The sequence below is a fragment of the Neophocaena asiaeorientalis genome, unplaced genomic scaffold, assembly GCF_003031525.2.
Source record: "Neophocaena asiaeorientalis asiaeorientalis breed wild unplaced genomic scaffold, Neophocaena_asiaeorientalis_V1.1 scaffold353, whole genome shotgun sequence".
Taxonomy (NCBI): domain Eukaryota; kingdom Metazoa; phylum Chordata; class Mammalia; order Artiodactyla; family Phocoenidae; genus Neophocaena; species Neophocaena asiaeorientalis.
The window spans coordinates 529,956-541,700 of record NW_020175261.1 but is presented as its reverse complement, the minus strand read 5'-3'; the positions used below and the strand labels follow the sequence as shown (position 1 = coordinate 541,700).

At 39.8% G+C, this 11,745-nt stretch overlaps 1 protein-coding gene across 1 annotated transcript in view; it reads left to right on the top strand.

Annotated features, from left to right (window-relative positions):
* Nucleotides 1–9,581: 9,581 nt before the first annotated feature.
* The window catches only part of CDH17 (cadherin 17), a 91,956-nt gene continuing 89,792 nt past the window's right edge, over nucleotides 9,582–11,745 (top strand). The window contains exon 1 of the mRNA XM_024765432.1: nucleotides 9,582–9,673. The gene's annotated coding sequence lies outside the window, so the exon portion shown is untranslated. The remainder of the gene's footprint in view (nucleotides 9,674–11,745) is intronic.

The following is an 11,745-nucleotide window of genomic DNA, read 5'->3' as shown; positions in this document are numbered from 1 at the left end:
TTTCTGTTTGCTTCTGAATCCTTTGATACAACCCCAGTATTTTTTGATAACTTCCTTGCTGTCCGTTATGACAAATGTTCTAGGTACATTTTGTACATTTCCTGCTCCAGACCTAGAATCAGCAGTTTCTCCAAGGAGGCTTAGTTCCTTCTGTGAAAAGCAATATGTAAAGATCACAAGCTGGCTTTAGGGCTGCTCACTGCTTATGAGTTGGTCATTGTTTCTAGGATGTTTCAGTGGACAGAATGATAAAAAATATTTAGGAGAAAATACATCATGAGTTCCTGCTAATATTTTGAATTTGAACTTAGTACTGCAGGACTTTAACTTCTTTGATTTTGTATTTGTATATTTCCACTCTTCTGCCTAAAATCTTGGTTCCAAACAATATTAACATAATTACTTTTGACTTTACTATCTCAGGATGATTTCTGAAAACAGTTCAAGATTTTTAAAGTGATTTTTGTCCTTAGGTTCTAACCCACTAGGGTTCACAGAAATATTACTGTTTGTTTTTTTCTTCTTTTTTTAAAATTTTATTTCATTTTAATTTATTTTTGGTTGTGTTGGGCTGTGCGCGGGCTTTCTCCAGCTGCAGCAAGCTTGGGTCGCTCCTTGCTGCGGTGTGTGGGCTTCTCAGTGCGGTGTCCTCTCCTATTGCGGAGCACGGACTCCAGGAACACGGGATTCAGTAGTGGTGGCTCGCAGGCTTCAGTAGTTGTGGCATGCAGGCTCAGCAGTTGTGGCTTGCAGGCTCTAGAGCCCAGGCTTAATAGTTGTGTTGCATGGGCCTAGCCACTCCTCAGCATGGGAGATCCTCCCGGACCAGGGCTTGAACCCATATCCCCTGCATTGGCAGGCAGACTCCTAACCACTGTGTCACCAGGAAGCCTAATATTACTGTTTTTAAATTACTTGGATTAGTTCCTCTCAGGTTATGCTTCCGACTCAATATGCAGCGAAGTTCATTTGTTTAATTTGCTTTCTATTTTTAGGAATAGCTTCTTTTCATTTTGATTTAATGTTGTTTTGTAGTTATGTAAAGAATTTACATGGTTCCAATGTCAAATCTATACAGTCAGTTATATTCAGAGAAATTCTAGCTTCTGTTCTTATTCTCTCCGCTTTGATCCCTCGCTTCCCCTAAGGTAACTATTAACACAAATGTGGTTTATCCTTCTATTTTCTGAAGTATAAGCAAATGCACTCTTAGATGTATTTATATATGTACATAATTTTATATACATACAAATATATAAATTTGTGTCTTCCCCTTCCTCATTATTAGATAAATGGTATCATACTATATATACTTTCTTCAATCCTGCTTTTTTCACTTAATAGTTATCCTAGAGATTGCTCCATAATGGTATATAGAAATCATCCTTGTTCCTTTTAACTGCAAACTATTCATCGAGTGGGTGCAGCACATTTTATTCAACCAGAACCTTATTGTGGGTATTTTCGTTGCTTCTAGTTTTTTTGGTTTTTGGTAATAACTAGTGCTGAAATAAATAACCTTGGAGATACATGTTTGGACAATTTTTCCAGTGTATCTATGGGATATATTCCTAGAAGTGAGATTTCTAAGACAAAGGGTAAATGTAATTTTGCTAATATTGCCAAATTCCCATCCACAGCGTTGTAATACCATTTCTCATTCCCGCTGCTCTCAGTAGCAGTGTATGAGAATATTTCTTTCTCCATAGCCTCTCCAACAGGACTTGTATTTTAGGTTTTTATTAATCTGATAGTTAAGAAATAGTCTTTAACTGATAATTGTTTTTTATTTTTAGTGAGGTACAGTTTTTCTCATATGTTTTGGGGCTATTCGCATTTCTTTCCTGTAAACTAGTGTTCATATTGCTTGTCCATTTTTTTTTTTTTTTTGCCGTACGCAGGCCTCTCACTGCTGTGGCCTCTCCCGTTGCCGAGCACAGGCTCCGGACGCGCAGGCTCAGCGGCCATGGCTCACGGGCCCAGCTGCTCCGTGGCATGTGGGATCTTCCCGGAGCGGGGCACGAACCCGTGTCCCCTGCATCGGCAGGCGGACTCTCAACCACTGCGCCACCAGGGAAGCCTAATTCTTTGAACAATATTGGCTGCTAGGCCTGGTCTGAGCTGAGCTCCAGTAAAGCTAACCACTTCCTCATTAGCTCAGAGAGAGGGTAACCTTCCTCCAGACCAGCTGAGAGACAGACTGGATCCAAGTCAGCCAGGTGATGCCCTTGCTGCATGACAAGGGAGGTCAGGGGGACATCTAAGAGGATACAGCTGGGGAAGAGATCCGGGTAATTCACACCTGGATTCAAGCCTTGGAGAGTCCATTTTTATCTTCTTTGTTCCTCAGTTTCCTTATTTGTAAAGTAATAAAAATAATGACCTCACAGTTTCGTTGTGAGGATTAAATGAGATACTGTGCTTAGACCAATTAGGAAAGTGCCCGGCAAAGGCCCGCATTAGATCGGTGGGTCTCAACCTGAGCTGTGCCTTTGGTACCAAGAAGAACCTAGAGGTGGTTGCTGTCAGGTCATCAAACACCAATCCTATCAGAATCCCTATGATTCCATGCAGCCAGGGCTAAGAACCTCAGTCCTGAAACTTTATTATTTGTCTTCAGAAAATTCTTTCAGGGGTTAGAAAAGAGTGGTGGGTTTTGGTTAACTTTTAGTCAAGTCCTGTGTTGTTAACTGTTATTAGTTTTCTTTTGTATTTGTAACTTAGAGATGGTACAGCCACCTCTGTCTTGTAAGTCTGTTTGGATATAGTCCTGGTTCTAGGCAGCCCCCTTTGTTTCTCATGTTTAGGGAGCAGATTTAAAAATAGTCCCTCTGGAGCCCTGCCTCTGTGACACACTGGTCAAGCTCATCAGGTTTAAATTAGGGGCATGGGGGTGAGTGGGATTCTAGCAGTTTAATTCAAGATGCTCTGCAGGGCCTCCGCCATGCTTTGTGAGGGAGACCTGGTGTTTCCTGAGCGTTCATTGGTGACCCCCGAGAATCTCTCCGCAGTAGCCCCCCTCCTCCCCTCCTCTGCACTGTGAGAAGCTCCTGAGGACTGGCAGAGGCAGGGGAACTAAGTGGATCGTAGATGTGAGATTTCAGTTCCTGGATTTTCTCATGTAGCAACTGGGAGATTTCAGGCTTAAGATAACAGAGGTTTTCCAGAAATTCTGCTGGGTTGTTACTGACACTAGGCTTAATATTACCCAGAGTGGAAAGACCAAAGGGAGAAAAAAATGTCTCCTTTTTCTTCCGAGTTGCTAGGTGTGGTCATGTAGAAAGAAAATTGTCTTCCCTTTTGGGTGGGCAGTGAGTTTAAAGGGTTTCTCTAGTGTTGAACTGCCTGACCTGAAACACTAGGAGAGAGACCGAAGGGCCTGTGGTCCGTCACACTGTCTTCTCCTTCCTTCTTTGCTCAGGGCAAAGATAATCTTCAAGTACTGAAATGTTCTTATTCACATTTTTAAAAGTAAAACATAAAAGAGGAGATCAAATAATAAGTAAAATAAGTAAAACAAGTATATTTAAGTGAAAATAAAATGATTAAAAACCCTCAAAACATCTATGATCATAGAACACAATGAATTTGTTCTGAAATGCCTGGTCTGAGGTAACTGCAAATGTTTAGCCTGTGTCTTACATTTCATATCAGGGTGGGTTTGGCTGCAGGACTTACCTCTTCCTTTTTTTGTTAACAGCTTTATTGAGATAAAATGAATGCACATAAAGTTCACCCATTTAAAGTATAGAATTCAATAGCTTTTAGTATATTTACAGAATTGTGCAAGCATCATCACAATGAATTTCAGAACATTTTCACCAGCACAGAAAGAAACCCCATATCCTTTAACTATAACCCTCCACCCCATCCCCCTACTCCCTGACCTCAGGCAACCATTAATCTACTTTCTAGCTCTATGAACTTCCCTGTCCTGGACATTTCACATGAATAGAATCATACAGTGCTTGGCCTTTTTTTGTCTGGCTACTTTTGCTTTATCCATGTTGTAGCATATGCCAGTGTTTCATTCCTTTTTATGGCTGAAAAATATCCTATTATGTGGATATACCACATTTTGTTTATCCATTTGGCAGATGAATGGACATTTGGTTGTTTTTACTTTTGGTTATTATGAATAATGCTGCCAGGAACATTCATGTACAAGTTTTTGTTTGAACATATGTTTTCATTTTTCTTAGATACATACCTAAGAATGAAATTGCTAGGTCCAATGGTTTAAGTTTTTGAGGAAACTTCCAGAATTTTTTCCCAAAGTGTCTGTATCATTTTACATTTCCACCAGAAGTGTATGAGGATTCTGATTTCTCTACATACTCTCCAATACTTGTTATTATGTGTGTCCTTTTTATTATAGCTATCTTAATGGGTATAAAGTAGTATCTCATTGTGGTTTTGATTTACATTTTGCTTACACCTAATCATGTGGACCATCTTTTCATATATTTGTTAGCTATTTGTGTACCTTCTTTAATAATGTCTATTCTTACCCTTTGTCTATTTTTATTAGATTTTTATGTATTTATTTTTGAATTGTAAGAGTTTTTTTATGTCTTCTAGCTACAATTCCCTTCTCAGATATGTGATTTGCAATATTTTCTCCCATCCTGTGGTTTGTCTTTTCACTTTTTCAATAGTATTCTTCGAAGCACAGATTCTTAATTTTGATGAAGTCCAATTTGTTTTTTCTATTGTTTGTGCATTTGCTGTTATATCTAAGAAACCATTGCCAAATCCAAGGACATACAGATTTACCATTGTTTTCTTCTAAGGGTTTTACAGAGTTCTTACACTTAAGTCTTTAATCCGTTCTGAGTTAATTTTTCTGGATGGTGTGAGGTACGAGTTTGACTTCATTCCTTTGCATGTGGATATGCAGTTGTTTCAACACCATTTGTCAAAAAGGCTATTTTTTTCCCAGGAAATACTTCTTAAGGACAACATTTTCAGAGGCAGTCCCAATGTTTTGTTGTCTAGTGAGAGACTCATAAGCAGAGAAGGGAAACCAATGTTTATTGAGCCCCCAATATCCAAGTCATAGAGTCCTCCTAGACAAGGTTGGTGATTTCCAGGCATATCCATTGCCAGTCTCCTATTTGTACCCATGACAGGAATTACTAATCAATCACAGCACACATGCTACCAGGGCTAGCATGAGGCAGTGGTGTCCCAGGAGTATCTGTTTGGGAGGAATTTGGTTAATTTTGGATATGTTGAGTTCGTTGTGCGTTTGGGAAGTGTAGATGGCGCTCTGGCAAAAATTGGTTGGACTGAAAAGACTGAAGCCCAGACCAAGAGAGAGATCTGGGCGGTGAGAGAGACTTGAGACTTTGGTGTACAGATGGGAACAGATCCAACCTCCTAGAATGAGTGATGAGGCCAGACAACTTGGGATTGACCCCAGGAGTCTGGTGAGGCTACAAATAGGACTACCAGGGACTGGCTCGAGAGGTAGAAGAAAAACCAGGACCGAGTACTGGCAAACAAACCAAGGGTAAAGGGCAATTCAGGGAGAGCTGTGGATAGTTTCAGATGTTTTAAGAGGTCTGGTAAGGTGCAGCCCGGAGAGCGTCTCTGATTATCACAAGGAGGTGTTATCACCTTGGCGAGGGCAGTTTCAATGGGGTACAGGAGGTGGAAACAAGATGCAATAGTCTGGGCAGTGAACTGGATGTGAGGAATGACCCATGCTGGTGAAATCTGATAAGAGAGACAGAGATAGGTCTCAGAAAACCAGCAAGCTTATTGTTATTTCTTGGAATTAAGAAAAATCTGAGGTCAAATAAAACATTCAGTAGACTGAAAAAAAATGTCTGAGGCAAGATGAGCATCTTTGTGTCTGTCAGATTCAATCTTCGTGTACATCAAGTCAACTGCAGTGTTGTATGAGACAGATCCTGCAGAAATGGATCCTAAATGATGGGGGGAAATTAATATCAAGCACAGGCCTTGCTAAAGAATATTTACTGGTGGATAAAGCACAGAATCCTTAAACTGTGTTTCTCAGAGAAGGGTCCATGTGATTACCCACATAAGGAATCCAGAGGGCTTTAAAAATGTTGATCCCTGGGATGCACCCCAGACCTACTGAACCAGGATCTCATGACATAAGGCCCAGTTTTAATAAACTCTTCAGATTTAGAAAGTTCTAGAAGGCATTTGTCCAATGTATGGCTGATGTGGATATTTCCTAACCATTCCAGTCACAGGATTCTCTAGCAGTTTCCTGACATGGGTAACTAGCGCCAGATCAAGGACCTTGTCTAATTGCCTGGAGCAACCATCTAGAGATGGAGTAAAAATATTTCTGAAATAAACAACTGCAAACCGGATCTACTTCTGTCAGAATAGAGAGCAGGGGAAAAAACCTCTTTATTAGCCTCAAACTGTCTTTTTTGAACATTTTTAGGTTGAACACAGGTGACTCTTAGCTAAGATTTTGCAACTGCATTATGTATGGTTCGGTGTTTCTTGGCATTAGTGATTTATTTTCTTATCTAACTCTTAAATCATTTACTAATTCCTTAAAGTGTCCTGGTTTGGAAAATTGCCCAAAACAACAAAAGAATCCCAAACTCAAACAAACCCACAGACAAGTATAAGAGCTGTAAAAGTAGGGGGTGTATTGCTTATATTTAAAAGAACACTGTCCTGGCCAGTGAGAGGAATTAGGGAAAATTCTGCTTCAGCCTCAAAGATTCACTAGCAGAAAATGAGTTTCACCTCATCCCACTAAATAAATATGGAACAAAAGATGTAAAATATTGGTTTGAGGGGGTACAAAATCGTTCACTTGTCTGGGTTCCCATCAGCCTTTGTTGAGCCTGCCTGCAATCCTATTTGGAAATATGGAATTAAACAACTGAAAGGAGTTCAATTCTAAAAAGTATTTACTGAGTGCTAATGGAAGACAAAGTTTCTGCCATCATTAAGTTAACCTTAAGAGACAGATATCGAGTAATTTAAAAATATTATTGTTACGTATGTATGTATTATCCAACTTCTGTCAGGTGAGGCTGTATGTTGATAGGCCCATGATAAAATGTTCTCAAGACACATGATATGTAATGCAAATAAAGTCCATGTTAAAGTGTAAGTGCATGAAAAATGGAAAAATGTAGCATTCGTAGACTTCGTTTATCATGAGTTTTAAGTAATAGGAATATTAAAAATGTAACATACTTTGAATTTTAAGAATCATTCCAAATTTCATAAAGTTTTTATCTGGGAGGCTCTCCAAACTTTATTCATTGCTGACTAGCACTGTCCATAAATTAAATATTACTTACATATTTTCTAGGGCTAATGTTTGAGGAATGGTTAAAACATTATTATAGACAGAAGTGCTAATATGTTTTAATACCATGAAGCTGTTCGTCAGAAGTATTTGCCCAAATCTTTCCAATTGTTCACTTGTTTCCATCATATACATAATTTATGTCTACTTCGCTCTGATACAGGGAATTAGTAATCTTCATCAATTAGATTTTCCTTATTATTCCTATTATTACCGAGTCAGTATTAAACTACTGAACTAGAAATGCCTCATTTTTGTGTGAAAATGGGTTCCTAAAATGCAGTAGTGTTCACTCTGAAACACAGGGCAAAACATGCATGCTCTTAATCTTTGGATTTAATCTAGAATTATAAAATCCAGATAATTTTATAAATTATAAATATATAATTTAATACATAAACGATGAAACACATAGCTCTGAGCACCATGCTAACCTGTTATCATGGAGAGCACAGGAAAAGCCTTTATAATTCAGAGATGCAATCACCTGTTAATTTCTCTGATGGCTTTTTTAGAATTTAATCAATCTGATGCTCTGACTTGGAAGCTACAGCCTAGAGGTAGCATAAAATATATAGGAAAGCCCAGTTCAGGAACTTGGCCATCTCCTGTCAGTAACGGCCTCACACAGAGGGACTTCTTCCTGTAGATTTTTTATTACTTGGAGCCAGAAGGAAAATAATCTGGCAAGTTCAACACTTGCGGTGAATAGGTTGGGCTTTGACTCAGACAGACGAGGGCTGGAGTCCTGATTCTGTAATCACAGGCTGTGTGACTTGGGCAAGAGGTAAAACCCCTCTGTGCCTTCATTTTCTGTTTATAAGATGGAATCCACTTCAGGCCATGTTGTAAAGACTAAACAAGAAAACATCTTTTTAAACATATGCTATGAACATAGCTGTATAATATTGCTAAGAAACAAGGATTAAAAGTGATACATATATATACATTCTTTTACAGAAAACTTTATAGATTTAAACGTACTTTTTGCATACCTTATTAAAAAGTACAAAAAATTTACAAAGAAGAAGCAAACTCCTTTCAGAGCAATGCCATGAGATTCTTGTCATTGATTCGGGGAGGTGAAACATACAAGAGGAAGCTATTTGATTTTGTGGAACCAGGTCATTTCATTCAGCTCAGGGAGGGCACAGATGTTAAGAATGTGAGAGCTGCTTAGCCTCACTGACCTCATTTCCCTAAGTGTAGTTATCTTGGCTGTGAGACAGAGGAAGAAGGATCTTTCCTGGGCCTGCTGGTCCACTGAGTATGCTAACCACTGGCACACAACTAGATGGTTTCACTTCACGGTCCCCAAGATAAACGAGGCTTAGAGCAATCACTAAGTCTTCTCAAGGGGATCTGGGAAGCAAGAAGCCCATCTAGACAGTGGGCTGTGCTCTTGTGCTTTCATTGTGCTAGATGTACACCTAGCAGATGGAAAACACAACACAGCTCAGGAGAAGCCCAGAAATGAATATCAGAATGGATATCAAATTTGACACAAAGGTGACCTTGATTCTCATCTTTAGTGTAGATTCCAAGAGTGACTGAGGGGTGGGAATCAGGAATCTAAAAGAGCCCTTGCCTTAAGAAATCTGGGGCCATGTTGTTTAATCGGAAACCTCATTCTGAGTGAAAAAAGTAGTAACTTGCTCTCAGGCAAATCCGTTCTGAGTGGTGAGAAAAAGGACTTGGTGTGTGGTTTGGGGGAAGGCTACTGCTGGTTGTTTCATGCAAACTTTGAAGAGGACCCTTGGGTTTCAGAAGCAGGTACAGCCCATTTACATCACTGGCTGTACCTTCTGAGTCATTTCCCATGTCTCTCGTGGCTGGTTATCAATGAACTGAGTCACTGCTCAGACATGGCACCCTGTGCTTGTCTGTGTTTAAGACGGAATCTACACAAATATATGTCAGCTGAGTCTTCTGTGCTAAGTGGTGGGGGAGCAAAATATGGATGAAACTCTTGGATATCATGGACCTCGCACTCTACAGATAGTTGAATACACAGAGAGTTTTTCCACTTTAACTTCTTCTTGTCTTCTAATTTATTAAACCTACATTCCAAAATTCAGAAACCTGTTTTGAGATGTATTAGATGTGAATTAACTTCTTTTGGTACAAACGCATTTCTTTCCTGGAATACAATACCTTTTATGACATCTGATGGTTCCTGAAAATCAATAAAGCCAGTCGATGGTTAATGTTTGACTGAAGGTGAAGGGAGAGGCTGGGGAAGCAGAGCAGAGCAGGGGAGTGTCCTCTGGGGAAGATACTCAAGTCCCAGCAAGAGTCTCAACAGTTGAATGGAAGAAAATAACTTTTAACAACCATTCTGTTACTTACAGAAAGGTAAGCGTTGACATGTCTTAACTATGTCGATAGCGTATTTCTTTAAGAATGACAGAATAGATGGTGAAGGGATTACTTAAGTTGCTGGACAAATTGATTCCTTGAGGGGTGCTATGTATCATTTGCTGGGAAGGAAAGTTTATTCCTAGTGTGATAAGTTTTGTTTACCGAGCATAATTTCTTTCATGGTTTCTTTTTATTAGTCTATATCTTTTATAAATTCATTGGATGAAGTGGTTTGGCTTGAATCTAGCTTGGTAGTGACATTAAAGAAAAGAATAAACTTTTGGATGTTTAAATGTGGATTGCACCCATTCTTTGTAATTAAAATATAAAAAAAGTTCCTAGCCTGAGATGCCCTGGGGCTCTTATACTCTACAAATCAGGGCTGGAATCTCATTTTCACAAAGTGTCATATCTCAGATGTGGTCTTCAAAAATTAGAGTGAGATTCAATTCAGGATTCTTTTTTTTTTTTTTTTTTTTTTGCGGTATGCAGGCCTCTCACTGTTGTGGCCTCTCCTGCCGTGGAGCACAGGCTCTGGATGCGCAGGCTCAGCGACCATGGCTCACGGGTCCAGCCGCTCCGCGGCATGTGGGATCCTCCCGGACCGGGGCACGAACCTGTGTCCCCTGCATCGGCAGGCGGACTCTCAACCGCTGCGCCACCAGGGAAGCCCCCAGTTTAGGATTCTTAGGACTGACTGCCCAGGACACAGCAGGGAAGGGGAAAGTCATAGGAGGAAAAACGCCCTTTCTTAAAAGAAGCGGAATAAGATTTGAAAACAGACAGATCTGCCTTCCCAATTGGGAAAGCAAGGCTGGTGTGTATGTTGGTCAGATTCTGGTCCTTCTTTCGGCCACATTGGCAGATGTAACATCAACTAATGTGTGATTATTTTGAGATGTCAAAACGTGTACAGCTTATTGGTGTCTTCAAAGGTCCAGCCCCTGCCTCTGTCTCAGTTTTTTCTTCATTGTGAGTGACTTTCTGGGAACAGATGCCCTCTGTGATGGGGGATACCAAACAGGAGATTGGAAGAGCAATGTATTCTCTAATATTTTCTTGTCTTTATTTTTCTTCAAAAACTTAGATAGCAAGAGAGGAATAATTTGAAAGAAGAAGAAAGCATATGTTTAGGTGACATGGAAAATGGATGGCATTCAGCTCTCACCAGGAAACAAATGAGTCTTACTGAGTGAGGGTTTATCATGGACTGTTGGGTGTATAGTTTATGAGTCTTCAGGGTTGGGCAGATGGATTAGGCCAGTTTCATCATTTACCAGCCAGCAAGCACTGAACAGATTGCTTAAGCTCACTGTGCCTTAATTTTCTCATCTACAAAACGGAGATATTTGCCTAACCAAGTGATTGTGAGAGTAAATTAGATCAGCGTGTAAAGAACTCATTACCTTGTCTGACACCCAACAGACGTTCAATGAATATTATCTCTTCTTTCCATGAGAAAGTTTAAGCAGGTGACGCAGGTCAAACTGAGAAGTTGCTGTTTCATTCTCTAGGGGAAAAAGCCCAGTAATGCTGCAATAACTACATTGTCCATTGTGCAAGGGAGAAACCAATTCTATGCCAAAGAAGTGGGGTCCAATAATATGAGAGGATGAGAAAATACTTGAGTTTTGCTTTTTTTTTTTAAAATGAGGCATTTTATTTATTTATTTTTGAGTTTTTTTTGTTTTTTTTTAACATCTTTATTGGAGTATAATTAAGCAATTATAATGGTGCGTTAGTTTCTGCTTTATAACAAAGTGAATCAACTATACATATACATATGTCCCCATATCTCTTCCCTCTTACGTCTCCCTCCCTCCCACCCTCCCTATCCCACCCCTCTAGGTGCTCACAAAGCACCGAGCTGATCTCCCTGTGCTATGCAGCTGCTTCCCACTAGCTAGCTATTTTATCTGTTTTGGTAGTGTATATATGTCCATGCCACTCTCTCACTTTGTCCCAGCTTCCCCTTCCCCTTCCCCGTATCCTCAAGTCCATTCTCTAGTAGGTCTGTGTCTTTATTCCCATCTTGCCCTTAGGTTCTTCATGACCATTTTTTTTTT